The sequence below is a fragment of the Diceros bicornis genome, chromosome 31, assembly GCF_020826845.1.
Source record: "Diceros bicornis minor isolate mBicDic1 chromosome 31, mDicBic1.mat.cur, whole genome shotgun sequence".
NCBI classification, from domain to species: Eukaryota; Metazoa; Chordata; class Mammalia; order Perissodactyla; family Rhinocerotidae; genus Diceros; species Diceros bicornis.
Window position 1 is genome coordinate 4,711,064 of NC_080770.1, and position 24,114 is coordinate 4,735,177.

General features: G+C 55.0%; 1 long non-coding RNA gene across 1 annotated transcript; it reads right to left on the bottom strand.

Moving 5' to 3' along the window:
* Positions 1-5,656: 5,656 nt before the first annotated feature.
* Positions 5,657-7,024, bottom strand: LOC131395489 (uncharacterized). The gene is made up of 3 exons (XR_009216366.1): positions 6,710-7,024; positions 6,498-6,598; positions 5,657-6,101 (listed from the first exon to the last, which is right to left on the bottom strand). It is a non-coding gene; the product is annotated as an uncharacterized LOC131395489 (long non-coding RNA).
* Positions 7,025-24,114: the final 17,090 nt, after the last annotated feature.

Here is a 24,114-nt window from a genome sequence, read left to right on the forward strand (position 1 = left end):
CTGACTCCGGTCTATTTGTTCTGCGTACGCAGGCCCAGTCATTTCACATCATTAGCATCATGTTGCGTTTGCAGCTCTGTCTCCTGCTTTTTCACTGAACAGATCGTGGTTATTTCCCCACGGTGTTAAGCAGCCTCTGAAAACATGATTTTTAATGGCTGAATAATATTTTATCAGGCAGATTGTTTAATGAATGATCTGTCTTTTGCTGTCTCCAGCTTTTAGGCATTACAGATAACGCTCTGATGTCCACCCTGGCACATATGTCTTTGCACACCCGTGTGAGGGTTTTCTCAGGGTGAATTCCTAGAAGGGGGATTGCCAGCCCAGCTACATATTGCCAAATCGTCCTCCAGAAAGCTGCTAGCAATTACATTCCCAGCAGCGTTGTAAGAGAATACCGCCACCAACATTGCAGACTAACATTTTTTGTCTATGATGGCTGCAAATGGCTTTGGGTTGTTTGAATTGCCATTTCTTTGTTTGCTAGTGAAAATGAGCAACTTTTTCATAGGATTATCGGCCATTTGTATGTCACCTATGAAGTTCCTATTTGTCGTTTATCCAACAATCTAGTGCATTGTTCATCTTATTAATTTGTAAGAGCTTTTTATATATTAAGAATATGTTAGTATTCTTGGAGAGAGAAGGCTGCAGCCCTGCAGATGTGGTGGTCACCCAGGCAGCTGGCTGCAACAGTAGAACCAGAGATCACTTTTTATGCCCAGGTGGGAGATGCCCAGGGCTTCCCACCTATACCTGCTGGAGGCTTTGACTGGGGTGGGAGGACTGGGGGAGGGGATGACCAGTCAGTGGAATTTGAGTGTACACACACCTGTGGCCTCATTCATATTCATAGACAGGTGGGTCCTGGGGACATTTCTTCTAGCTCTCATATCATTCTATATTTTATAATTATTCACATGTCCATGTGTTCATTCATTCATTTGTTCAATTGTTCACTGTGCCAGGAGCTGAGGATTCAGTGGTGAATGAACTGGAGTCAGAGAATGTCAACCAACAATGGGTGCATAACATCAGCTCAGCCAGCGGGGAGGGTGACAAAGCCAGGCTGTGACAGAGTGGGATGGGGCAGGATGCAACACCATTTGAGATGTTGGGGGGGAAGGAAGGCCTGTGCACGATGAGACATGTGAGGAAGATCTGGCTGAAGTAATTGAGCCATGCAATGGTCTGGGGTCAATGTTCCAGGCAGGGGGTGGTGTGAGCAGAGGCCCTGGGAATTTATTCTGGAATCAGCGATGAGACTGGGACTAAGCTTTAATGGATCCCAGCCCCCTTTATTAAATGATTCCATCTTCCCTACAAATTTGAAATGTGCCTTCATAACACGCTAAATTATTATATGTAGCAGGCACTGTTCCGGGGCATTCCACCGGGGTCCCTGTGAGACTCCACTTAAGGTGCCATGATGGGGAGGGGGTGATGGGCAAGGAGAGACAGGGATGGGCCCTCAGGACACATGAGAGGCACCCTCGGCCTCCAGAGGCCCCCACCTGACAGGTTGTATGTCTGGAAATACGTGGCTTTTGGTCCCACAGAGAGAGCCAATGAACCATAATGTCCAGTTCTCATGTTTCGGTTTGAAATACTGTATATTAATTCCTAGAAAGAGGAAGTATTTCCTTTTTCCTCCCCCGACCCTGCCCCAAAGTTCCCACAGGTCTGTCCTGGGGAGAGTTGACTGCCTGGGGGAGAGGATTCCTGCTTAGAAGAGCCCACGGGCCCCACTTGACTGTAGGACTTTGCAAGTGGGCATTTTGGGGGACATGCTGAGTGAGAGGATCCTGGGGAGCTCAAAGCAGGGCCAGGAGGGCACCCCTTCCCCATAGGGTAGGCCTCCCAGGAATGGGCCCCCACCTCCATCTTGGAAGCAGTGCACCCGTGTGTGGAAGGCTAAGGGCCTCTGAGGGCCCCACCTCCCTCAGTGGGGCAGATAGGGGTCCAGACAGGGCAAGTTCTTCCCAAGGTCACCCAGCAAGTACTGGCAGAGGTGCCTGGGAGGTGCTGGGAGAGCAGAAGTAGAAACTGATCATGGCTGACCCAGGCATGTGTCTGATGGGAATAAGCTTCACTTGGGCTGGTTCAGGGAAAAACTGTGTTTTCAGTGTGTCAGTGGATAAAGTCCAAGTTATTTCTCTCCAGAATAAAGGTGGATTTACCAGGCTGCAAATAATTAAAATCAGAAAGGAAAATGGGAACATTTCTACCAAACTTACAGAGACAACAGGATTATGTGATAATACTATGAACAAACTAGATAACCTAGAAGAAATGGACAAATTCCTTAAAACACACAAATTACCTAAACTGACTCAGGACGAAATAGAAAATCTGAATAGACCTATAATAAGTAAGGAGATTGAATCAATCATCAAAAACTTCCCAACAAAGAAAAGCACAGGACCAGACGGCTTCACAGGTAGATTCTACCAAACATTTAGAGAAGAATTAACACCAATCCTTCTCAAACTCTTTCAGAAGATTGAAGAGGATGGAACACTTCCTAACTTATTGTATAAGGCCAGCATTATTCTGATACCAAAGCCAGATAAAGACATCACAGGAAAAGGAAACCATGCACCAATATCCCTTATGAATATAGATGCAAAAATCCTCAACAAAATATTAGCAAATCAAATCCAACAACATATTAAAAGGATTATATGCTCTGTCCAAGTGGGATTTGTCCCAGGAACGCAAGGATGGTTCAACATAAGAAAATCAGTCAATGTTACACATCACATTAATAGGAAGAAGAAGAAAAAAAGAACACATAATCCTCTCAGTTGATGTGGAAGAGACATTTAACAAAATCTAACAACATTTCACAATAAAAACTCTAAGAGAATTAGGAATAAAGGGAAAATACTTCAATATGATGAAGGGGATTTACGGGAAACCCACAGCTAACATCATACTCATGGTGCAAGACTGAAAGCTTTCCCCCTAAGATCAGAAACAAGACAAGGATGTCTGCTCTCAACACGTCTATTCAACATGGTACTAGAAGTTTTAGCCAGAGCTATTAGGCAAGAAAAAGAAATAAAATCCAAATTGGAAAGGGAGAGGTAAAACTATCTCTCTTCACAGAGGACATGATCCTATATATAGAAAATCCTAAAGAACCCACAAGAAAGCTACTAGAACTAATAAACAAATTCAGCAAACTTGCACACAAGAATCAGTTGTGTTTCTATACACCAGAAATGAACAATCTGAAAAGGAAATTAAGTAAGCAATTCCACTTATGATAGCATCTAAAAGAATTAACTACTTAGGAGGAATAAATCTAACCAAGGAAGTGAAAGACTTGTATGCTGAAACCCATAAAATATTGCTGAAAGAAATGAAAGAAAATCTAAAGAAGTGGAAAGACATCCCATGTTTGTGGATAAGAAGACTTAACATTGTTAAAACGTCAATACTACCCAAAGTGATCTACAGATTCAACACAATCCCTATCAAAATTCCTAGAGCCTTTTCATAGAAACAGAAAAGCTAATCCTCAAATTCATATGGAATTTCAAGGGGCCCCAAAGAGCCACCATAATCTTGAAAAAGAAGAATAAAATTGGAGACCTCATATCTCCCAACTTCAAAACTTACTACAAAGCTACGGTAATTAGAACAGTGCAGTGTGGTACTGGCGTAAGGACAGACATATAGATCAATGAAATAAAATGGAGAGTCCAGAAATAAAGACTCACATATTTGGTCAATTGATTTTCATCAAGGGTACCAAGACCATTCAATGGGGGAAAGTCTTTTCAACAAATGGCCCTGGGAAAAATGGATATCCACACATAAAAGAAAAAAGTTGGACCCTTATATTCCATCATATACAAAAATTAACTCAAAATGGATCAAAGACCTAAACTTAAGAGCTAAAACTATAAAACTCTTAAGAAGAAAAGATTGGGGAAAATCTTTATGACATTGGATTTCACAACAATTTCATGGCTATGACACCAAAAGCACAGGCAAAAAAGAAAAAAATAGATAAATTAGACTTTAAGAATTTTTGTGCCTCAAAGAACACTATCACTAATAGGGAAGCAAAAAGATAACCTACAGAATGGGAGAAAATAATTGCAAATCATATATCTGACAAGGGATGAATATCCAGAATATATAAAGAACCCCTACAACTCAAGAACAACAAAGCAACCAACCCAACTCCAAAATGGGCAAAGGACTTGAATAGACATTTCTCCAAGGAAGACAGACAAATGGCTAATGGCACAAGAAAAGATACCCATCATCATTAGTCATTAGGGAAATACAAATCAAAACCACATTGAGATACCACCTCATGCCCACTAGGGTGGCAGGAAAAACAAGGGTGGGGGAATAACAAGTGTTGGCGAGGATGTGGAGAAATTGGGACCCTTGTGCATTGCCGGTGGGAATGTAAACAGGGCAGTCACTATGGAAAACAGTTTGGTGGTTCCTCAAAAAGTTAAACAGAATTACCATATGACCCCATATGACCCAGAAATTTGACTCCTAGGTATCTTCCTAAAAGAACTGAAAGCAGGGACTCAGCTACCTGTACACCCATGTTCGGGGCAGCATTATTCAGAATAGACAAAAGATGGAAACAAACCAAGGACTTATCAACAGACGAGTGGATAAACAAAATGTGCTCTATCCATACGATGGAGTATTATTCAGCCATAAAAAGAAAGAAAAGTTTGATACGTGCTACAACATGGATGAACTTTGACAACATTATGCTGAGTGAAATGAGCCAGACACAGAAGGACACATATTGTATGATTCCCTTTATATGAGGTCCCCAGAACAGACAAATTCATAGAGACAGAAAATAGATTAGAAGTTACCGGGGAGAAGGAGGAAAGGGAGATTATTGTTTTATGGGTGCTAACTTTCTGTTTGGGAGGACAAAAATGTTTTGGTATAGATAGCGGTGGTGATTACACAACACTGAATGTATTTAATGCCACTGAATGGTATACTTACAAATGGCTAAAATAATATTATTTTACGTATATTTAACCGCCATAAAAAATTAGAGGTGGATTGTTATAAGGATGGGGAAGGGGGGCGGCTGCTGGCCCGGCCACGTTGCTCACACCTTCTGCCTCAAGCATGCACCTCCAGCACCCAAAGGTTATGAACCAGTGGGTTTGAGGCAATATCTGAGCAGAGGGCAGAGAAGTGACCGGATGTGCGGAGACTGGATGCTCTCCGTGGGATAGTAATTGTTATTAGCAGGGAGGTTAGCCTCAGGACTGGGAAATCGGGGGTCCTCCTGTGTGACAAGGACCTCAAAGCACAAAACACAGATGGAGGTCACCACACCTGGGCTGGGGGAGCCTTGAGTGTTCACCGTCCCCTATAGGGAGCATCCAGCCAAAGCTTGACAACGAGCTCACCTGCTCCACCCGCGGGGGGCCAGCTCTCCTTGGAAAGTTCTGCGTGCCAGAAACTTCTTCCATTACTTTCCCAAATCAGTCTCCCCAGAGCTCCCCACCCTCCCTGTTCCGCCCGTGGTCCGGTTCTGCATCTTGGGGTCATAAAGATGAATGTCCCTCCACAAGACGGTCCTCCAGATGCTCAAGAACAGGTGACATCCCCCGAGAGGCCATGTGCCACCCTCCCCCTCCGACTGCTCCAAGCGTCCTCGTAGCTCCTGGTTCATTTGCGACGGTTTTGGTGCCTCCTTTATTGAAGGAGCTGATGCTGAGCATGCTACTTCCAAAGCCCCTGACATGTCACCATCCTGCTGGGCCTGGAGGAGGCATGGGGCCCTGGGGCAGCACCGGAGACAGCGCCCGCCCAAGCCCAAGGAGCAGGGGGTCCCGAGGGCCTCCCAGAGGGTGGGGTTGAAGCTACAACTGAAGGATCGGGCCGAGGTAGGGAAGGGAAGGTTGGCTGGGGGAAAGAGGGTACCCGGCAGCAGGCCCCGCATGTGTAAAGGCCTGGAGGACGCTTGTGGAGGGGCTGAAGGGAGCTCAGTGGCGCCCAAGGACCCCAATGGGCAGGGTCTGGGATGGGACGGGAGGCAGCTGCACGTCCTGGGGACCTAGAATGTTCTCAGGTTTTGGGTTTTCCTACAGAATGAAAGTAGGGTAAATTCCTCTTGTATTCCCCAGGTGGACCTGTTCTTCCTTCCTGCCGTCTCTCCTCTGCGTCGGGGAGCCCAGTGGGTGCAGGTCTCCCCCGCAACGGCCTCCGACTCACCCCTCCACCCACCCCTCCATCCACCCACTCAGCCCTCCAACTACCCGTTCACCCACCCCTCCATCCACTCTCCCATTCCCCATTCTTCCACCCACCCACCCTCCCATTCCCCTACTCATTTATCTACCCACTGACCCATCCACAGTACCCACCTACCCACCCACGCATCAACAGTTCACCCCCACCCATTCACCCACCTACCCACCCACCCACCCCTATCCATTCAGCCATTCACCTGCCCACCTCTCATCCATCCATCTACCTACCTGAGATGATTAATTTTATGTGTCAACTTGACTGGGTTACAAAGGGCCCAGATATTTGGCCAAACATGGTTCTGGATGTGTCTGTGAGAGTCTGGAGGTTTCTAGATGAGGTTAACATTTGAATCAGTAGACTGAGTCAAGCAAATTACTCTTCCCAAAGTGGGTGGGCCTCATCTAATCAGTTGAAGGCCTGAATAGAACAAAAGGCTGACCTTCTTGATGTAAGAGGGAACTCCTCCTGCCTGACTGCCCTTGAGCTGGGACATCAGTTTTTCCTGCCTTTGGACTTGAACCGAAACATCGGCTCTTCCTGGGTCTCGGGCCTTTGGACTCAGACTGAAACTGAGCCACAGGCCCTGCAGGGTCTCCAGCTCGCTGACTGCAGATCCTGGGACGGGTCAGCCTCCAGAATCACGAGAGCCGAGTCCTCAGAATAAATCTCTTTCTGGATATCTACCTCCTATTGGTTGTGTTCCGCGCACACCCAGGTGCTCACGGGCACATGCGTGTGAGCTCACACACGTGGGTGTGCGACAGGGACGCCCGTGACACACACACAGGCGCACAGGCACATAAGCACCCCCCCCCCCCCCCCCCCCCCCCCCGCACACACACTCGCGTCCGCCGGCACGCGCGCTCCCCTCGCCCCAGAGCAGCCCGCGCGGCGACGGGAGGAGGGGAGCGGCCAGCGCGCGGGGCGGGCGCCTGCAGCGCCTCGGCTGCCCCGGCGCCGCCTCAGGAATGCGGGCGGGGGAGGCGGGCGGGGGAGGCGGGCGGGGGGAACGCCGGGCGCCGGAGCGGAAACGGCTGAGCGTGGAACCCGCACGGCTCGGCGCTGCCCGGCCGCGCCCGCCGTGGGCACGTGAGGGGAGCGCCGTCGGCTGACTGGCGTGACCCCGGCGGCGCCGGGGCCCCTGAGGAGAAGTGGCCCTCCTCCCCAGTCCCCGGCGTCCCTCAGCCGCCCCGCACAGGCCCGCTCCCCGGGGCTCCGCAGCCTCTCTCTGGCCGCCCCCCACAGCCCCCGCGCCAGGCCTCCCCCGGCCTCAACCGCACTCGCCCCGTCTCCTCCCCGCCCTCCCGCTCCTCATCACCGGGCCGCGCTTCCCAATACTCGCGGGTCACTGTAAGCCAGGCCTCGTCAGGGGGACGCCGCGGGCACTCTGTGAGGGGACCCTGAGGAGGCATCCTGAGGAGACATTCTGAGGAGGAATCCTAGGGAAGGATCCGGAGGAGGGATTCTGATGAAAGATCCCAAGGAAGGATCCTGAGGAAGCCTTTGGAGAAAACACTCTGAGAAGGGATCCTGGGGAGAGATCATGAGGAGGCATCTTGAAGGATCCCGAGGAGAGATCCTGGGGAAGGATTCTGAGGAGGGATTCTGAGGAGAATCCTAATGAGACATTCTGAGAAAGAATCTTGATTAGGGATCCTGGGGAAGGATCCTGAGGAGACATTCTGAGGAGAGATCTTTTTTTTTTTTTTAAACTGTTTTATATTTATTTATTGATTGATTGATTGATTGATTGATTGATTTTTGTGAGGAAGATCAGCCCTGAGCTAACATCCGTGCTAATCCTCCTCTTTTTGCTGAGGAAGACCGGCTCTGAGCTAACATCTATTGCCAATCCTCCTCCTTTTTTCCCCCCAAAGCCCCAGTAGATAGTTGTATGTCATAGCTGCACATCCTTCTAGTTGCTGTGTGTGGGACGCGGCCTCAGCGTGGCCGGACAAGCGGTGCGCTGGTGCGCGCCTGGGATCCGAACCCGGGCCGCCAGCAGCGGAGCGCGCGCACTTAACCGCTAAGCCACAGGGCCGGCCCCGAGGAGAGATCTTGAGGAGGGATCCCGAACAGACATTCTGAGGAGGAGTCCTGAGGAGGGATGCTGAGGAGGCACTCTGAGGAGACGTTCTAAAGAGACTCTGTGGAGAAATTGTGAGGGGGAATTCTGAGACAGGATTCTGAGGAGACATTCTGAGGCAGCCACATCAAAACGACTAGGGAGTGTGGGATTCTGCAGCCACCCTTGCCTTAGTGTCCGGGTCACACTGTGGTCAGAGGGATGTCTGTGAGCCATGAAACGTGACCCTATCATTGCTTGTGCTTCATACCCTGCAAGGCTTCCCGCTGCTCTTGACAGAGATATAGTGTCAAGGTCAGCATCTCCCTGCATGGTTGCCTCCATCTCTCCCCACTGACGCGGGTCCTTCTGGCAATTTCTTGAATGAACCACTTTCTCCCCGACCACGGGGCCTTTGCACAGGCTGTCTCTGCTATTCGCTCCTTCTCCAGCTCCAGCTCTTAGCTCCAGGGCCACGTCCTTGGGAGAAGTCTTCCCTCATTTCCCCACCAGACAAATCTACTCACTACAGCCTTTCAGAACAGCACGTCGTACCTCTCTCCTTTACAGGACTTATCGTCATTGACGTTTTGTATTTATTTGCATTTTTTATTTAATATTTGATTAGTGTCTTTCTCCCCCACTAGACTTATACCCCAGCTGGGAAAGGACCGTGTCTGCGTTTAGTCACCACTGTACTCCCAGAGCCTGGCGTACAAACGGCGCTCAATAACTAGTTGTGACCTGAGTGAAGGAAGGGGGCGGGGGTCAAGCCCGGCCGGGGGACGGCCTGAGAGGCACGCTTCGTTGTAGACGGCACAGAGGTCGTGTTATTATTTCACCCCAGTCTAAATACTCCTGTGGCCGGGTGGCCACGTGTGAGGAGGCAAGGCCACATGTGCCATCTTGGCCGCCCCCTTCTCCTCAGGTGGAGGCCCCACAGGCTGCACGGGGATGCGGCTCCAGCAGTTTCTGGAAAGATCTTCTCAAGGGTCATTGTTTTGCCCCCTGAGCACCTTTTCTTTTCACGGACAAGTTTTCCGGGCTCCTCCTTTTGGGCTTTGCTGGAGCAAAAGAGATGCCTGCTCGGCCAAGCGGGCGCCTTCGGGCCTTAGGACCAGCCGGGCTCTGTGTGGTGGGGGCAGGGCTGGAGGAGGGTCGGGGGTCCCGAGCAATGGGGGCCAGCGGGGCCAAGTACCCCGTGGGGGGGGCTCCAGGAGGGGCTTCGGGAGGCGCGCAGGGGTGTGCGGCTGCCTCCGTCCCGCTGTCCATCCGCAGGACACGGGCCCAGTCAGTGGGGGGGCCGTGACCACCTGGAGCCCCGTGCTCTGCGGTGAGGGGGCCCGGGGCCGGCGCTGGGGGCGGCAGAGGAGGCAGAGGAGGAGTGAGGACCCAGCGCTCGCCCCCACTCCCTCGCCGACTCCGCCTGTCTGCCCTTTCCAGGAGTGGCCAGCTGCCCGCCAGCCCCCCCCCCCCCCCCCCGCCCTGTGCCCCTGCCCGTCTGTGCACCAAGTGCAGCTGGCGCCCACTCTTTCTTCCCGCCGGTCAAAGGGCCAGACAAGGGGCCGGCCCGGTGGCGCAGCGGTTAAGTGCGTGCGCAGCACTTTGGCAGCCTGCGCTTCACAGGTTCGGATCCCGGGCGCGCACTGACGCACCGCTTATCAGCCGTGCTGCGGTGACGTCCTACTTATAAAATAGACGAAGATGCGCATTAGCTCAGGGCCCATCTTCCTCAGCAAAAAAAGGACAGATGAACGTCCTGCCCCCTGGGAGCTTCTGGTCCAGAGGGGGGACCAGCAGGAAACAGGATGGAGCAGATACGGGATTGTGAATTGGACTGTGAGTCGTGCCCCCGTGGGACTTCTCAAGGCTGCCCGTGGCCGCAGTTTGCAGGACCCACACGGAAAACACCCTATTTAGCAGTTGAGGGACCCGGACCTAAACCCGGGCTTGTCCCCTCAGTCTCCTGGCCTGCAGAGGGGCCTGGGCCCTGCTCTGCCCGCCGCCGCCCCCATGGCAGAGGGGGGCTGGGAGCGAGGTGGTGGGATTCCACTCTGACCCTGCTCCCAGGGGCCGCTCAGTGGAGACACAAAATCTGTATCTGGTGCAAGAAGCCGCAAGGATCAAGTCGGGGCCCCAGGGGACTCGGATCTTTCCCACAGCTCTCCTCCCCCAGCCCCACCGCCCTCCGGCCCTCAGGGGAGGGGAGCAGAAGCCGCCTCCTTTCCCAGGCCCAAAGAAGGGCAGAGGCTGTGGACGGGCCCTGGGTGTGGACGGCCTGCCAGAGTCTCTCCTTCCCCTGGGCTCGGGGTTCGTGGCGGGGAGAGGCCTGGGAAGGAGGACAGGGCAGCCGGGGCAGGGGGAGAGGACGGGGGGTGGCTGAGATAGGCAGTCGGGGGACTCCGGCCAGGCCCCCCTGCTGGCAGACGTCCCTAGCTCCCCAGGGCCCCCTGAAAGTCCAGCTCCTTGTGTGGTACAGGGCCAACCTCTCCAGCACTTTCCCCGCCTTCAGATCCTCCAGTGAGCCCTGCCCTGGGCTACCCCAGGGCCTTTGCACGGTGTTTTCTGTCTGTGGGATACTCATCTGCCTCTCGTTTTTGCACCTCACCATCCCTCCACTGGGATCAGACTGGACCCCCATGATATGCTCACCTGCTCCCCTTTGGAGCCCTGGAATTTTAGCTTTGCCCATCATTTAAGCCACCTTGACTCCTACCAGCTGGCAGGCTCCTCGAGGGCAAGGAGAAAGGCTGTCCTGCCCAGTGCTGCCCCCTCGTCACAGGGGTGGCCCTGGCTATGGACACTCAGCAGTGACGGAGGGCACAGAGTCCCTGCCCCGTGAGTCCCACTGTCTCCTTCCACGGAGCCTGGGGCACCCTCGACTTTGCCTGCCCCCGCTCCCTCCCGAGGCCACCTTGCTGCCCATTGGTGCTTGGGGTCCAGGCCACCAGACGTGACTCTGCTATGGTCTCAATCAACAGCCCGGGGCCAGCTGCTCTCCAGGCCAGGGACACAGTGTCCCTGTCACCTCCAGGGGCATCCGAGGTCTGGGGACAGATGAGCTTTAAAGGGACTAGGTGGCGACGTGGACCACGGGCCTCCTGCTACAGGACTGGGAGAACTGTCGCACCCGGGACCCCCCTGGTGTGCACGTGTGGGTCTGTCTCCCCATCCACAGCACGCGGCGGGCCTCGGGGAAACTTGCTAAGCAGAGACGGGACGAGGTGCACGGTTCTAGTCACACGGAGATGCCGGCACGGGCGATGACGGAGTCAGGGCTGGCAGAGAGAGGCCGGCTGAGCTGGGGGAGGGTTTAGGGAGCACGTCCTGTGTGTGCCAGGCCCCAGGCCTGGGCTGGAGGGTGACTCTGTTTGGCAAATGTGGGAAGAGAGGCTCAGAGATGGGGAGGAACTCACCCAGGGTCACACAGCACATGATGGAGATGGGACCTTAGTTTCTCCCGGTGCCACAGGCCAGGGTCATCCATGTTACAAGCTGGTGGTCTGCCTGCCACCATCCCTCCCCTTCACCTCCATCTTCCCATCGGAATTAGTTGACTTCTTTTTAATTCAGGTACAATTCACCTGCAGTGAAACGTCCAGATCTTAGGTGACAACTCAATGACTTCTTTCATATGCATATACCTCTGTCACCACCACCCAGATCAAGACAGAGAACATTCCCACCACCCCTAGGAGTTCTCTCGTGCCCCTTCCTGGTCAATACTTTGATGGCCATAGATTAGCATTGCCTGCTCTTGAACTTGGTTTAAACAGAACCACATAGCACATTCTCTTCCTTCCTTCACTCAGCATGATGTCTTTGAGATTCTGCATCTATCCGTGGTTTGTCCTTTTCCATTGCCAGGCAATAGTCCATTGCGTGGATGTACCACATTCAGCTGCTGATGGGCGTGCGGGTGTGTCCAGTTTGGGGCCGTGATGTATGAAGTTGCTCTGAACCTTCTTGTGCGAGTCTCTGTGTGGACATGCACACTTACTTCTCCTGCGTAGATACCCAGGAGTGTGTGTGCTGGGTCATAGAATTGACAAAGGTTTAGCTTTATAAGAAACTATGACTCAAGTGCCTTTAAAAAATTGTTATGGAGAATTGTAAACAACTACAGAAGTGGAGAGAGAGAAGCGGAGTGAACTCGGGACACCACCCTCAATCCTGGATCGCTGCAAGCAGATTGCTACATCTTTTCGCCTGCAAACATTTCGGTGTGTACGGCAGATAGAGCCTTTGGGGGCTGGGAGTCCCTCAGTCCGGAGGGGCCACCCCCCTTCCCACTGCCTTCCCGGGATACTGTCCTCCCTGGGCTGAGGGGTCCGTGGAGGCACCCACCCACTCTGGGAGAGCCCGAGAGGGGGCTTGGTGCCCTGGGTGGGCCCGACTTGGAGCTAATGGGCTGGTGATGGGGAGTCTCGGGGCCCCTGCCCTGTGGCCCAGACCCCTGGGCCCGCCTCAGTATCCCTGCCCAGATCTTGGGGTCCAGCCCACCTGCCCTTCCTGATTTTTCCCACCTGCTGGTCCAGGACAGCCAGTTTTCCAGGGCATTCCACTAGGATCCAGCTGTGTGTGTGTGTGGTAGAGGGGATACTCGTGCAAATGCACACTCAAGGCAGACCACTCTCTGCACCCCTAAGACTCACGTCCTTCCGCCCACCCCAGCTGGCCACCTGCCCAGCCACCCCACCAGCCGTTGGCGCATCCCAAATCCAGCCTCCACCCCGGCGCCAGAGTCTCCTGGGTAAGCTGGCCCCTCGTGGGTTTTGCAGCCCTTTAAAATCAATTTAATAAGGAGCCCAGGACTACGCCTTCAAAGCCGCTCCTCATAGGACATCCTTTTCACTCCATCCCCCCTCTAAAGGTGGTGGTGCTAGTTTTGCAGATTAATAAACAGGGCAGCCGCGGCCGAGTGTGTGAAGCCTCCATTGAGAGGCTCAGGGTGGCCCCCTGACCTCAGCTGCTGAGCCGGGACCCCAGCCCCTCAACAATGCCCGCCCAGCCTGGGTGGCACTGCGGATCCCACTTGAAAAGGCCTCTCGCCAGGGCTGCCTTTTAAGAGGGGGACAATTGGCAGGAGGCCTGGCGCTTATTCATGCAGAACAGCAGTGAAAGTGCTCAGAGCCAGTGTCAGGAGTGGGCAGCACCCAGGGCAAGGGCTGCCGGGGCTGCGGGGAGCCAGTCGCTAGGCGACGGGACCCCCAGGCATCTCCTGGAGGCCTCTGGGGCCTGGCCCCACTCGGGCCCCCAGGGTGGAGATCCAGGGTGCTCGTGATCCTGCTTCCTGTGTCTTTGCCAACTCGGCCTGGATGGGCTGGGAGACGAGACTCAGCCGTGCGCCCTCTCTGGGCCTCCTTCAGTGATGGGCTGCATGGGATATTCCCAGGATCCTTTGCTGCTCTGAGATTCTCTGAGGGTCTGTTCCTCTGAGATGGACCTTCACCCCCATCTCACCCTCCGCTTCCTGAGTGCCCTCCCACCCCCCAACCTTGGCCCTGCCCCCACCAAGTCCCCACCCTGTGTTTTCTCAGCAGGTCGCCCCAGCCTGAGGAATCGGGAGCAGTTGGTGTTGGACAGTCCTCCTGTTTGTCTCCAGCACATTCCCCTTCTACTCCTGCCCTCCTCTGAAGTGGGTTTGGCCTCAGGATAGAAGGAAGTGGAGGGGCCCGGAGGGAAAGGGTGAGGCCCTGGGGTCTGGTGGTGCCTGGACGGCTCTCCAGGCAGGAGCCGGGTCTTTGAAGCAGGGTGGAACTGTTTCATTACTAGAATAATCTCTGCCCACTCATGGCTCCAACCTCACGCTAGGATTCCTCACTCCTCCCTCCGCCCCTGAGGATCCTGGTACCCTGACGTCCCACCCATCTCTGGGGACTTAGCTCTGGGATGAGACCCCTGGAGACCCTCAGAGCCCTTGACTGGCCAGAGTGCATCTTGGTACCCCGGATGGGGGCCACCACCCTGTCTCTGTCCAGTCTTGGTTCTTGGTCACTTGTCTGACCTGCTGCAAATACCAGATCCCCATGACTCCCCGTCCTGTCCCTTCTCATCCTCTCCACCTCTCCCCATCCCTCCTGACCCCCTCCCTCCCTCCCCCTCTCTCCATCCTCTCGTTGTCTGATGCTGCTGCCCCTTCGCCTTCACACCAGTCCTGCTTTCCAGGCTCTGCCCTTGGCCCCCAACCTGACCCCCGGCCCTGCTCCCTCTGGCCATGAGCCGCTGTCTTGTTCCTAAGTGCTACGGGAGACGAGAGGCTGCAGGGCTCAACACAACCCCTCTTTCCAGCCACCCCAGACTTAACAGGGGGAGGACATGTGCCTGTGCTGAAAAGGGCCAGAAAGGAGCAAAGGCTCCCCAGGGGGCCCAGGGTCTCAGGACAGTGCAGAGTGGCGGGTGGGGTGGCGTGTCACCTACATGACCCCATTTTCTCCTGGAAAGAGCTGCTGTTGGTGAGTAAGTCTCACAGGACTTGGAGCCAGGAGACGAGAGGCCAGGCCCAGCCCAGTACTCAAAACTCATCACTCCTTAATTATTTTACTATTAGCTATGCTCCGGGGTTATGTGGTCTACTGGATCTATGTGGTGGAAATACTGTATAATGCATGTGACCGCGCGTGTCTGCCCAGCCCTGTGCTCAGTGACTTCGCTTCGGTGGCTTACGATTGGCCATCGTGGGAGTATTTACACATGGAAAGTGGCAAATCTTGATGCATTGCTTTGTTGACTATCTAGACTTAAGAAAATGCTGGAGACGATGTTAATGCAGATTAAACTTAAAAGCGTGTCATTCTGTAGCTGTTCCACGGTGAATGGAAAATATTCTTCCAGTGTTCAAAATTTATTACCCCCTCCTGCAAACAAGTATCTCCCGTTCTTGACGAAGGAGTAAAGTTCCAACACGGCGTCTTCCTTACTTTACTTAATTATTACTTGTTCAGGGAAATGAAAATGTCCCCCACACTTGTTCATAAATTGCGTCCATAAGTTGGCTACGGGTGCAGAGTTCAGCAAAACCAACAAAAACATCCTGTGAGAATCAACTGGCTGTGTGGCATTTACAATAGAGAGTTCGTGCGTTTTATTATTTGTAAATTGGGTCTCGGCTTTGGGGAGGTTCCTGGCAGAACTGGGTGTGGACTGAAACAGATAGCCATGGTGGGTTCTATTATTTTTATTATTGAAGTGACTCCTGCTCACAGAGAAGTGACCCGTCTGGAGTGCACACTCACTGAATTTTTACCAGCCAATCACACACATATAACTAGTCCCCAGATGAAGAAACAAAACATTTTGAGCAGCTCCGCCACCCCCCTTGACCCTTCAAGTTGCCACCTGCCCCAGTGGTCACTGCCTCCTTGACCGTTAGCCCCGTGGCTGAGTTTTACCTGTGTTTGACACACAGTGTCTACTCTTTTGTATCGGCTTCTTTCACTCAATGTCTTGTAGGGGAGATTTGTCCACATTGCTGAATGAACCTGTCAATCATCCATCCTCATTGCTACATCGTGTTCAATTGTGCAAATACTCCACAGTTTATGTATTCATTCTGTTGTTGATGGCCATCCGGGTTGTCTCCAGGTGGCGTTACTATGGCTAGTGCTGCTATGAAACAATCGTGTGTGTCTTTTGATGAACGAAGGTGAGCATCTATGTCGGGCACGTATGTAGGAGTGGAATTGCTGGGTCCTGGGTTACCACATGTTCAACTTGAGCAGATTCTGCAAAACAGCGTCCCAAAGTGGCTGCACCTATTTACACCCCACGGCACTGCGAGTGTTCTAGAGGCTCCATACAGTCTCCAACACTTGGTATTATGTCTCTTTTTAAATTTTTATTTTAGCCATTCTGGTGAATGTACATGGTATCTCGTGGTTTTAATTAGAATTTCCCCAACTAATAAAATTGAGCACTTTTTCATATGCTTATTGACAGTTTGGGTTTCTCCTTTGTAAAGTGCTTGTCAAGCCTGTTGCCCATTTTTCCTTCTTTTTTCACTTATTGATTTGGAGGAGTTCTTTGTATATTCTAGAGATGACTGCTTGTCCCACACGTGTGCTGCCAATAACCTCTCCTGCCCTGTGGGTTGCATTTTCACTTTCTTACTAGTGTCATTTGATGAACAATTTCTTGACAATCTTTGAATAATTTAATTTATAAACATTTCCTCTTATGATTGGCCTTTTTGTACCCCGTTTAAGAAATCATTGCCTACTCCAACATTGTGAAGATGTTTTCTTATGTCTCTTCTAAAACCTTCACATTTAGATCTGCAATCCATCAGGAAGTGATTTGGTGTGCTGCAGGGTAAGGGTCAAGATGCATTTTTTCCTTACAGGTACCCAGTTGGCCCAAACCCACTATGGAAAAGGCCCCACAGTGGCACCTTTGGCATGTCCCTTGACCCCGTGTGTGGGTCTCTGTTCCACTGGTTGGGCTGCCTGTGTCAATACCACACCGTCTGAGCCACCACTGTCCTGTTATTCTCCTTGATAGCTGCCTTCGGCCCTCGGCTTCTATTCTTCAAGAGAGCCTGACTCTTCTCGGCCCTTCGCAATTTCCCATGAATTTTAGAATCCGCTCGTCAACGTCCAGCAAGAGAGTCTTTGCCAGGAATATAGGTGGGTGAAGCAAAGCATATCCCTGGAAGAAGAAGTCACTTCACTCAGTCGTTTTTCCATGCGTGCAGCACCTCCTTTCTTCCAGACTCTGGGAATCAGAGCTGAGCAGATCGGCATCATGCAATAGCCAAGGGAGGTGCATCCTCTGTCTACCCACGTTTCACCCATGAGAAACTTGGAGGGAAAATGTCACCTGACCAAGATGGCAGAGTACGTGCAGAGCAAATGCAAAGCTAGGCCTACCTGGGGCTATAGCCCCTTCATTCATCCATTCATTCTTGCACAAATGTTAACTGAGCACCTACTGTGTGCTGGCACTGTGCCAAGTGCTGGAATCCTCGCCCCTCACCCTCTATGTCTGCCCAGGTTGCCCACGGGATAGGTATAAATTTGCAAGGTGGAGAAAGGGGGGACTTTCCAGGTTAGAGAAACAGCACGTGCAAAGGCCTGGAGGCATGAGAGCGCCCAGTGCATTCAGGGACCATGAGTGAGAGCTTGTGACCCAGCAGAGGAGGAGGGGACTGTGGGTGGTAGAAGGTCCAACCCAGGGCAAGGAGCTGGGCTCTGTTCTGGTGACGCCAGGGGTGGGCAGAGGCCCCGTGGAGGGACATGAGGCTGGAAGGGGGCAGGAGAGGCGAGAGTTCCCGGAGGAGCCCGGTCCTGTCCTGTTAGAGGGGACGGTGGCCTGTGCCAGCCTGAGGGTAAGGGGTGTGGGAGGGAGACCACGGGGCAGAAAGCAGGACTTGAAGAGTGCGAACAAGAGTGCAGAGCCAGAGGCAGGGAGTGGGGCATGGGGGGCACAGGGGTAGGGGCGCTAGGGGGGTGCTAGGGGTTCCCCTCCATCTCCCTGTCCCACGTGGCCACAGCAGATGGACGACTTTCTTAGTGGGGTTATTCCCGCTAAGCAGGGGTGCTGGGCCAGCTCCTGGGTGTCCCTGGGAGCCAGCCCCCCGCTGCACCGTGGGCAGCGCCGCCCTCCTCCTGCCCCCACTCCTATTACAGCCGTGAGGACGGAGGCCCAGAGCGGCCAAGGGCTTGCCCACGGTCCGGCCCCTCCTCCCACACCCCCAGAGCAGGGCTGGCTTCTGAGGTGAGCAGCACAGAAGACCCGTGGGGTTTCACGCTCCGCCATCACTGTCTTGAAATTCCTGGCAATTTTTGAACAAGGGGCGCTGCACCCGCACATTACCCAGCCGGTCCCGCCCCTGGGCGCCTCCCCCCGCGGGGGCAACCGGGCCTGTCCTTTCACTCGAAGGTGGTTGCCCCTTCCAGAACACGGTCCCCTCTGTCTGTCACACGTCAGGAAGTGCATGAATGTAGGACAGGAGAGAAGGAAACCCTCGACATTTCCTGTTGAAAACGGAGACCCGTTTTAGCTTTGACGTGAGGCATCCACGTGCCTCTGTGAACACAGAGGAAGGTTAAAGCTGCACTGGCTGGGGTGAGGGGTCCCAAAAGGGCCCCAGAACTCGGTGCCCGTGAACGTGGCTTGGGGACCCCTCAGACCAGTGGGCCCGGCGGCTGCTTGCAGGTCCAGAGGCAGGAGGGCGCAGGGAGGGGGCAGCTGGAAACCCGGGAACCCTGCTTCTGCTGGGGGAGCCTGGGACAATCACTGGGCTGTCCCATGCCTCGGTTTCCCATCTGCAAGCCGGAATCTCCAGAGCCCCCACCTCGCAGGGGTGATGTTGTTTTTGTGGGATAGTGGGGACAACATGGGAAGCCCCTTCCGCGGTGCCCGGCTTGCATAAGCGCTCAGTGAACGCTAGCTTGTTTATGAGTACTAACCCTCAGAGCTCTCCGTGAACGCCCCACCCCACCCCATCGGGGGCTTGTCTGGAGGGCAAACTGGAAGCAACAACTGGGCTCAGCCCACCCTGCACCCCAGAGGGCATTTCAGAGAGAAAGTCGACTCGCCTAGACCTAAAGGAGCCACCGTCTGGTCTCTGGTGTCTGTCCGCTGGCTTTGTACGTCCACTCTCTCCCCGAGCGTGTCCCTCGGGGGTGCTGTGGGAGGGGCCCTGGGCATGGGCCTAGGGCTTCTGGCGTCACTCTGCAGGCCCTGGGTCAGCAGCCACCAGGTTGTTTTCTCAATGGAGCCCTTTCCAGACTGGAAACCTCAGGCCTCCAGTCACTCAGACCTCCCAAAGGGCAGGCCGCCTGTGTGGGGGGAGAGGGGTGTCACTTTTCCTGGGTGTTGGAGAGCTGGGGGCCACCATTCCGAGCTCCCTTCCCTGAGCAGTACCCACTGTGTTCCTCTGCGCGGAGCAGACAGAGCCCAGCAGACAGGGACTTGCCTCCCTTCCCCCATGGCCCAGCCCCGCACCCCCTCGCTGTCAGCGGGCCCCTCGGCCTGACGCGGCGTTAGGTGGGATTGCAGGCTGGTGGGTCAAATACTTAGCAAGCCCACGGCAGCGATGCTGAGAGAGGCCTGGGGGCAGGAACTGTGCACTCCTGGAATACGTGCCCTTCCAGATGGCTCTCCGGCCTTTCTGTGCGTGTGTGAGAAAGTGGCCGTCTGGTCAGCAGAGGTCCCTTGCAGGTCTGTGATGGCCATGCTGTGCGAGCCAGAAATCAGCCTTTGCTGTTCTGAGCTGCTCAGATCTGGTGTCTTTCGCTCCTGCAGCATAGCCTGCTCTGTCCTGACTGATACGCGACCCACCTCAGCGCTGCTGTGTGAGGGCCCCGGGGAGCCAGGGGGCTGCTTGCTGGAACGCAGAGCCTGGAGGCTTCGAGACGGCCCACAGGAATGTCTCTGCTGTGGCCTTCACTCCTCTCGTGATTTGATGACAAACTTTGACAGTTCTGCAATGTCTTTATCGTTCACCTGTAGCATCCCCTGGCTGTCTTCTTTCTCGCCTGCCTCCCTCCTTCTGTTAGTTTTTCCTTTCCTGCATGCTCAGGTTGTGGCTTGGCTCTAAGATACCTGGCCTCAGGGGGGGCCCCCGAGTGTCCAGCAGTTATGGCCCCCATTGTGCAGACAGGGACCTGAGCCCCCGACAGGCAGCCATGGGCGGCTGTGAGCATGTGGCCTATGTGTCCTAGGCCGGTGGACCTCTGCCTCCCAGGCCGGACCCTCTGGCTGCTGCCACGGCCACGTGCCCAGCGGTCTGGCCCTCCCCTCCGTCGACTCTTCCTTGTGCATCTGCACATTGAGTCCCTTCTGTGCCCCACCCCCACCCCCAGCTCTGGGTTCTTCCGGGAGGAGCCTCAGGAGCTTGGTGTGAACCACATGCTCCCTCCACTGTTTCTGAGACCACCCACAGGGGGCCTGCGGGATTGGTGTCCACTTCTTGGTGCTAGCGAGTCTGGTCGTGGTTTTGAGGGGGACAATTTAAGGCAGTCCCGAGCCCGGAATCCAAAGCCCCCCTCTGCCCCTGGAGGGCAATGGGCTTGTTTGTGGTCCCCGGGCCCCTGAGTCCCGTGGCTGTTGACAAGCCCCAGATTCCAAGATGGCAACCCAGCGTCTGCGGCCCTGGCGCCGCTGCCCCTCACTGGGTGGCTCTCCTTGGGGTCTGGAGCTTGATGCCATCAGGCCAGGGCACGCCAGTGGCCAGAACCTCTGGGCATCCTGGCCTGCCCAGCCTCCGCTGGCCTGTCTAGCCGCTGGGGTGAGTGAGGCATTCTGAGGCCTCCGTGCTCCTCTCGGGGCCCTGATTCCCGCTGGAGGCAGCACTCTGCTTCTCTTGGCTCTGAGAAGGATGCTTTGAGAGCCAAGGAGGTCACGAGGCTGAGAAGGTGCCCCAGAAATGTGTCCTACTGGCTGTCCAACCTTCCCAGACCTCATCCCCAGTGAGTGGTCACCTCTAGGCTGGCCCATCTGTGGCCTTGTCTGCAGGCCTGAGTGTGGTCTGGCTCCCCGGCTGACCGAGGTCGGTCCCCACACTGCCCCAAGTTCCAGGAGGAGCCACCCAGGGCCCCGTCGTGGGCTCTGGAAAGATCAACAAACAGCCCAAGCGGTGGAAATATCTCTGGCTGTCCAAGTCCAGACAGACAGAGCTGGGACAGAGAGGGACCCCAGACGGGGCCGCCTTGGCGAATAAGCTGCAGCCTGTGTGCAGGGAGCTGACCAGACGCCCTCCGGCCGCCGGGAAGCCAGGAGAGACAGATGGCGTCTGTGCTTAATGGGGCAGAGCAGGAGCAGAAGCCTCCGCAGAGCCCGCCGGCTGCCCGCCCGGCAGAGCCTTCTGGGCCCGCCACACCAACAGGGAGAGGCGAGCCAGGAGGCAGGAGACCCGCCCCTGCCTTGCCAGGTGACCCCGGCAGGTCCCCACCCTGTGCAGTCTGGGTCCCCACTGAGCAGGCGTGGCGGGGGGGCTTACCCAGCTCCGGGTTGTTGTGACAGGAGGCAAATGACCAGCAGCCTCACACAGGCCTCCCTGGCACAGGGAAGGTGAACTGGGCTGGTTCCAGGTTAGAACTGGCCTCTCAATCTGGACCCTTGGATAATAGCGACAGCTAATATTTATTGGCACTTGTGTGTCAGACACGCTCCTCAGGGCTTTTCCTGCCATATCATCTCGTTGACAACAACCGATGTTTGAGGCCCTATTATTATTCCCATTTTAGAGACAGGGCAACTGAGACCCAAAGAGGCTCTGTGGCAGTGCCAGAGAGAAACCAGGTCTCTGGCCCGGCTCTCCACACTGCAGTGCCCTCTCTGAGCCTTGGGGAAGCCCCTCCAGGGCTGCCTCCATCCGGGAGTGTGCTTATTTCTCAGCATCGTGCTTTAAGAGGAAAGAAAGAGAACTTCATATAAAGCCAGACGGGCACTTACTATGTACCAGTCACAGATTCTCCTCCTCCTTCTCCTCCTTCACCACCTCCAGCATCACCTCCAGCATCAGCACCAGCATCACCAGCATCATCTCCAGCATCACCGGCATCACCTTCAGCATCAGCATTAACATTACCTCCAGCATCACCTCCCCCATCACCAGCATCACCAGCATCACCTCCAGCGTCACCAGCATCACCTCCAGCATCACCAGCATCGCCAGCATCACCTCCAGCATCACCTCCAGCATCACCAGCATCACCTCCAGCATCACAAGCAGCACCTCCAGCATCACCTCCAGCATCACCAGCATCGCCAGCATCACCTCCAGCATCACCAGCATCACCTCCAGCAGCACCTCCAGCATCACCAGCAGCACCTCCAGCACCTCCAGCATCACCTCCAGCATCGCCAGCATCACCTCCAGCATCACCAGCATCACACCTCCAGCATCACCAGCATCACACCTCCAGCATCACCAGCATCGCCAGCATCACCTCCAGCATCGCCAGCATCACCTCCAGCATCACCTCCAGCAGCACCTCCAGCATCACCAGCATCCCCCTCATCATGTTTACTCGAATCTACTGGGGACCCACTGTGAGCAGGAAGTGAGGCACGTGCTTTCTGAGCAGGGTCCCTCTCGTTTTCCCAGCACTGCTGTGGGGAGGGATTTTTGGTTAGTTTTTACAGATGATAAAAAGAAGGCTGGAAGCTCTTCACCACATCTGCCTGGCTTTACAGTGACGAGGGGACAGGAGGGAAGGGAAGGACAGGGAGAGGAGAATGACAGTTGAGGTTGTCGGTATCTCCTTGCTTACACCTCTAGTGGAAGGGGTCACTTTGCCAGGGCCGTGACTCAGCCGCGGCAGGTGTGCCAGAGCTGAGATTTGAAATGGGTGAGGGGTGAACACTGAAGGCCGGGGAAGCTGTGCCCCTTGTCATCTGGTCCCAACCGAGACGACAGGGGGTATGCTCCTGCAGGGGTTGTGTGCTCCTCACCCCCCTGGGTCCAGGACGGCGGCTGTGGGCCCCGCCGGGGCAGAAGGAAGGAAAAGCTCTGTGCCACCAGCCGTAGCGGTGAGAGCGTGTCAGGGAACTGGTTCCTGAGTGGGCACTGCCTCCCTGTCTAGTCCAGGCCGCAGGGCTGCCGAGGGCTCCAGGTGGGGCTTGATATCCGTGGCAGGAGGAGAGGAGGGTGGGAATTGAGGTACAGCAGAGGTGGGTGCAGGGTGCCACCCCAGAGCTCCTGCACAGCGCCTTGGACATTTTAGAGTTCACCGGACCCCCCTCAGGGAGAGGGCAGGTGGTGCCCCCTCCCCCATGCCACAGGTGCACCCCCTCTGGCCCAGACTGGGGCAGCACAAGCGCACCCGGCAGGGCAGGTCTAAACTTCCGGTCTCCCCACAGACATCCAAGGGCCCTTCCCACCTAGTCTGGCCTTTCAAGAGAAGCCCTTTCTTCCCAGGATGGGCCCTGAGGCCTGGTGCTCGACCCTGCCCCTCCACCCCACCTGGGTGCACCTGTTGACCTTCGGGAGCCCGGCAGAGGCAGGGAAGTGCCCGTGATGGCTGTAGCCTTGCATCTGATAGATGGCTCGTTTGTGTGCTTCTGGCCGTGTGCATCCTTCACGTGTGCCTCTGTTCACATCCACTTATGTGACAACGGCCAGCCATGCGGGTGGTGGGAGGAGGTGCCCCACCCCATAACGACCCCCCGCCCCCCTGTGCCTGGAATTCCACCTGTCATTGACATTATCTAGACATCTCCTGAGCATGGTCATCTCCCAGGGAGCCAGGAAAGGAAGCAGGAGCCTGCATCTTGCGCTGCTGAAGGAAGCAAAGCCCTCAGAATCTCCAAGGAGAGCCACACGAGGAGGATATGCGGGAAGGAGGGAGCAATGGTGACACGGGACATCAGGGCACCAAGTCAGGCAGCCCTGAGCCGGGTCCCAGCCCACCACAGATAAACATGTCACCCCCCCACCCCTCCAGGGCTCCAAAGGAGTCGAGGTCCACAGTGGACCCCTGCTATTGCAGGTGTGAGGATTCAGGCTGGCCGTGCCTGTTGGGGCTGGACACACGTAAGCTTTTATTCTGGAAACATAGCCCCCGATGCCCCCTGCCCTGCCTGGAGTCTCCCGGGGGCTCCTCATCAGCTGAGAAGTCCGGTTCACGGTCCTGGCACTCGCAGACCACTCAAGACTGGTCTCAATATGTCCTTCCGCCGGTCCCCCCACTGTTCCTAGTAAGGTGACCAACTAGTCCCGGGTAGCCCCGGACTTTCCCAGGTTTAGTCTGAAAGTCCCACATCCGGGAATCCCCTCAGTCCCCACAAACCAGGCAGGCCGGTCACCCTAATCCTATGGTCTGTGTGATGCC